Genomic DNA, 6000 nt, shown 5'->3' with positions numbered 1-6000 from the left:
TGGGTGGTTTTTTTCGCTATGAAAAGTACCGGCAGTTTAATTTTTATGTATACGTGTTGCGTTCATTAGGCCACACAATGAATGAATACATGAGTCCTACATGATATTTTTGCGAGTGACTTGACATTTGTTTGTTTATGACGGTAATAAACGTTGAAAAACGATTTGAACTAATGTACAGTATAAGCTTTGCTTGGAAGCAGAACATTCTATGTGTGAAGAGGCTGCTTCTGACTGCTGTAGCACAGGCCACAGTGGGGTCTGTGTGGAAGTCAGAAGCAGCTATGGTGCGCTGGGCTTTTCTAGCTCCAGAACTGAGAAAAGAGCAGGAGTGTATTCTGGAAGCAGAACAAATTATACCTTTTTTGCATATGAAAAAGTTGTTCAATTAAATTGATTACTAATGTGCATGACCAGTGTTTCCTCTAAGTCAAGTGTGTAAAATATGAGGGCTACAATCCTGTGTTTACTATTTTTTATAAGGGGTTGAAATCTTCAAGTGGCCATTTCTCAAAATGGTGGAAATCCAGTTAGATGGTTCTGGTTTTAACCCATCGAAATGGTTAAAATTTCAACAAAAACAACAAACAAACACAACACAAAACACGTTGTAATGCGATTCAACTCCTGTGAATTAAGCGACTAAAATTTTTTATCCTTAACCTATAGAAGGGTGGGTGGGTGGTTTTAAATTGAAACTGCTCGGACTACTGTTGTAGGTCGAGCAAAACCAAGGTGACTAGTATAGCTAGACAAATTGAAGAAAATTGGAGCTAGAAAATTGTGCCACAAGTTCGGTGCTGGTGTAATCATCCGGGGTGTTTTGCTTCCAGACTAAGCTGTCTGAGAATAACCCAAATATGCCGTCCTATTCTAGACCAAATGCTGACACAGTAGCCTGCTGAATAGGAATAAACCAATTCAGAATACAGGAGTACATCGTTCGCCTGACATAACAACATTTAAGATTGAGGCTTAAATGTCTTTATTTTTCAGTAACTTACCCAACAACCAAAATCACGCACCCAACAACGGGTCAAAATCCTTAATAGCTCATGGGTAGAGAATGTACACATTGTGGATCTACTTTTTGCGACTCAAAAGTTCAGAACACTCTAATGTACAAAATATACATTTCTGGAGCAAACAATACAACCATACAGCAACTACAGGCTTGAACATATGAATCATGTCTCAATATGAATTCCATGAGTTTGGTTGTTTTCTGAATTCAGATCTGCCGTGCACAATCATTAATAGCTAGCACGATTCCAAGGCAAGTAACTCTCATATTTTGTCAAGCAACACGAGTAGTTCCCCTTTCAGATTTTAGCTGCATCGACAAGAGACTGCAATCCAACGGTAAGTTTTCAACAATATTTCATTTTATAAACAGATCACACCCAATCAAATGCAAACATCTAATCAATGTAAAGAACATGCAGCAGTTTCATACCCTATTTTGCCCCTGCCCCAGAAAACTGAACTTCATGCAGTTTTTAACATTTGAACATGGGTGTAAAACTTCGTCTGCTAGTCACATTCGAGGAAAGAACATTTCCTGCGCGATACCAAAACATGAACAGAACACACACTATCTGACTTTACCGCCACAGCAGAATAACAACATAACTGTGTACTTGATTTTAGTCAAGAACAGGAAATATCAAAAATAATGGTCTCAGTTCGCGGTCATGAAAAACCTCGCATTTTTCATGATCCGCTTACTTCGACGATTATTATTAATAATCACTGAGACTTGGCATGTAACCTCTACATAACTAGCCATACCAGTTTACAGAGAGAAAGAAGCAGAGGGGGGAATAAATAGAGAATAATACATGGTTTGCTGTGTCGAACCAGATTTTTTTAGTTTAAAAAAAATATATATTGACCTGCAAGCGAAAGAACACATTTTTTGTAGGCCATGCAGTTAAAAAAAGCAATTGCAGAAAATAACCTAATAGTCGTATGTGTATGTTGAGATCATGGGAGTTTGGAAAACATAGGCGCTCAGTTTTAACTGGTTGACCACATATTGTTATTGTTTGGCTCTCTGGAACCGGGCATCACTAAAGCGGGGCGCAAGTCTCAAATACTTGCAAATTCTGGTAGAGTTATTTTCAAACATTGTACATTGCAAGCTACCTTTCAAGTGTCAGTCCTTGAGCTTTGTGGATGGTCCGTGCGAAGCTAGGAACTACTGGAAACTGATGCCTCACAGCGATGTCCTTCTTCTGTCGAGGATCATGGACTACAAACAAAATGAAAGTACAATCGTATACATGTATACATATCAGGGATGGCCAAATCTCGAAATTTTAACTCACCAAACGGGTGAGTAACGACAAGAAAGTTACTTACTTATGCCAGAGACATACATTGAAGAGATGCGAAGCGAGGCCGCTCGCGTGAACTCTTGGGGTACCGCGCTCGGTCAGCGTGACCTCGCGCGATTGTCAGCCATCATCCCGTACTACGTTGTTGTTCGCTTGCTCTCTGACACCGATTTGAAGTGCTTTTCTGTCATATTTCTTTGGATATATCCAGCTTCAGACGAGAGATATCAGTGATAAATAAACTTGATTCATATTCTGTAGCTTCAATAGTGTGCACACGAACGCATCTGAGAGGATTGGGTTCCCCAAGTGAGTCAAAAACACGGTTCCCTCGGTTCTTGCGGCCATTGTTTTAAGTCCATGCCTTACACTGTGCGTGGAGGCAATGTTTGGGAGCTAATATTTTCTTTTGTGCGCAACGTTACTTTCCCTTAACTGGCAAATGCATTACTGGTGTATACATTAATCTGTTTGTATAATTTTTGACGCGCTGTAATTAAATTTGATGCTTTTAAGTCTCACTCAAGTGGTTCTCGCACTTACACTGGCGTGTGGATAAAAAGTTTTTGAGGAGAAATGATCGAAATTGCTTACTTTAGGATTCATCTTCTAATCACCAAATGATGCAATAATCTTCTTGTGATTTTCTGTTTCTCTTGAGTGCAACTAATTAACAGTTTGCATGTTTTATTATGTATCAATTCTATGAAACAGTTATAATTCTTTAAAAACACAACAATTGCCAGCTTGGGGCCAGTGGAAGGATTACTTGCCCCTGCCGTAGGCGAAGATAACGCGAGCGGGAAGACAGCGCTTCGCATCTCTTCTATCTATGTCTCTGCTTATGCCTTTGACCCCGTCCGGGCCATAGGCTGCTAACAAGAGCTTGCTAGCGCGGTCTTGGAAGAACACTGACTGTCTCGATCTGTGTAACATGTCATATTTTGGTAACATATTCAAATAACGTGTAGTAAAGTCTAAAAAAAAGATGAAGTCTTACATCAGGCAGCCTTTAAAGTGTGTACCGGTATGTGTGCTGTACGTAGTACACTAAGCTATAAGGCTCATTTTGCAGATTCTTTTTTCATAACCTCTCAAAATTCACATCTATTTTAAGACTCCCTCCTGTTCCAAGACCTGTTTTTCTGAGAATGTTGAAGATCTTAGAAGTCAGGCTCCACTTTGAAGATAACACAGAGTACATTGTGTAATAATTAACAATATCAAATATTCCATCCACATAAACAATGTGAGATGAATGGTGGTTTTTTGCCCGACCAGCGTTTTAGCCTGTTTGAGGGAAGCATATTGGTGTTTGTTTCATCTTTATGAACCAAGGATGTTTATTTTTTTAAATTTTACCCAGATTGTTTTACAGTAGAACCCCCCATTTTAGACCCCTCAATCTAAAACTTATTCCTCCCTTTTAAGACCATGATTTCTCTTGAAGTTCATAATCTCTGTATATTTACCCTTCCTCTTTTCTTAAGACCTAAATGTGTCAGATTTTGAATTGTCTCAAAAAAGTGGGGTGGCGGGTGCCCACTGTAAATGAAAATGATGACAAAATAAAATGTAAAATCAGTAAAAAAATTCAGGTAAACAAAAAAACAGGCATACCTGAGAAAGCAATACGGCTCAACTCCACTGTCATGTTGGTCTTCTCGAAGTGGACAACCACTTTGTCATGGTGGAGGTCCACAACATGGCCAAGACTGCCGTTGACTAACCGGTCGCTTATGTTGCGGATCAGCATAACTGGACAATCTTTTTTGAGCCACAGGATCTTTGGGGCACGGGTGTTCTTCAAAGACCTTACATCTCCTTCATCAGTCGCGTGCAATTCCTGCAGCTCACCAGGCATACCCAGGAGCTTCTGCCTGTTGTATCTAAAAACACAATTATATAACAAAACTTCAGATTTTTTAAAAGTAAATAAAATTAAAAAAAACACTGCCTAGCAGACAACTATCAATATCCTACATACGTGAGAGAGACACTCGTGAGATAATAATCGTTCAAATCACACATGTAAATGAGGTCATGTCAAGCAAGTCTTGCAGGGACCTGTTTTTCAACTGCTTATGATGCCAAAGTCACCCAAAAACCTAGGTGTCACAATATTACTTTGAATCACCACTTCCTTACTACACAATCAACTCAAACTCTTTTCTATGCCTTAGTAATATAAAAACTAAACTATAACACATTTACCCTTTAAGTTTCCTAATTTACAAACAAAAAGTGGCGAAGCCTTCAAGGCTCACGTAAGAAATCGACAAACAGTAACATAAACTCAATCACTCCGTCACACATACACATACACACACACACAGTAAGCATAGGTGAAACTGTGCAAGAAAGCGAGACACTAGATCTGCCAACTAGTCTCGGCCCGCTCACAATAACAATGACCGAGACTTTCAGTAATTCCTTCGAGTGACGTCTAACCCTCTTACGTCATAATGTGACGTCTTCAAATGTTAAAGTTTCTATCACACACGTCAGACACTTTTGACCGCGACGTAATCTTCTTATGCGAGCTTTATCCATAGACTCGGAAATGTTAAAGTTTCTATCACACACACACACACACACACACACACACACACGCACGCACGCACGCACGCACAGACAGACAAAAGTTAGCATCGCATAGGCTACACTTACATGAGCCAAAAAGTGTACTGAATTGTTAACTATATTGTTAAAGAGGATTTTTACTGTTACAGACAGCATGATTATATGGCAGGCTAAATCCATGCATTCACTGTACCTTTCCACCTGGACATTTGTAGGGAACAGCTTGGTTGCTGTCTCAGGCTCGGGAAGCTCTCTTGATAGCTGATAATAATAATAATAATAATAATAATGCAAACTTTTATAGCGCTATTCTAGAAAAATGTCTACTCTTAGCGCTTTACAATACATACATCGACCAAGCATACTATACACGCACAGGCAAAGAAACCGACCAAACATAACCAACAAACTATACACGCACAGGCAAAGATAACGACCAAACATAACCAAACATACTATGACCAAACATAACCAACATACTATACGCGCGCAGGCAAAGAGAACAATCAGCACATGTAATAATTACTGACAACTAATAATGCAGGCATACAATGACAATCCAATACACAGCCTAAGCACAAGAACCACAATAGGCTTCTATATAAAAACGTGTCAACGATACTATTTACACACGCACAAACAGTGCTGACACAAAGCGCAGAAAATATATATACACGTTCTTTTAGGCACTAGGTAGGGGGTGAGGTGGGGCGGGATGGGGTGGGTGGGGAGATGCTGGAGGGGAAATCACTTGCGCTGAAAGAGGTGTGTTTTGAGATTTGTCTTGAACGTAGTGAGAGAATATGTGACCCTCCACCACGGAATGAGTCGCATGTCACCTTTGCATGATTTTCATATTTTTACATTTTCCTAAAGAGTTTTTTATGCTCTATCCAGTGGTGAAAACCGTTTTAGAAAAGAGCGAAAACTGTTTGAGTTATAAGCCTGTGACTAAGGTGACCCTCACACTGTTACCAGACACTCTCCGGACTTATATCAAGCCTAGCGCAGAACCGCGCGAGGTGACATGCGACTCATTTCGTGGTGGAGGGTCACATATGTGTGTCTGAGAGGCAGA

This window comes from Littorina saxatilis, unplaced genomic scaffold, assembly GCF_037325665.1.
Source record: "Littorina saxatilis isolate snail1 unplaced genomic scaffold, US_GU_Lsax_2.0 SUPER_12_unloc_2, whole genome shotgun sequence".
Classification (NCBI taxonomy): domain Eukaryota; kingdom Metazoa; phylum Mollusca; class Gastropoda; order Littorinimorpha; family Littorinidae; genus Littorina; species Littorina saxatilis.
Note: the sequence above shows the minus strand (reverse complement) of the source record.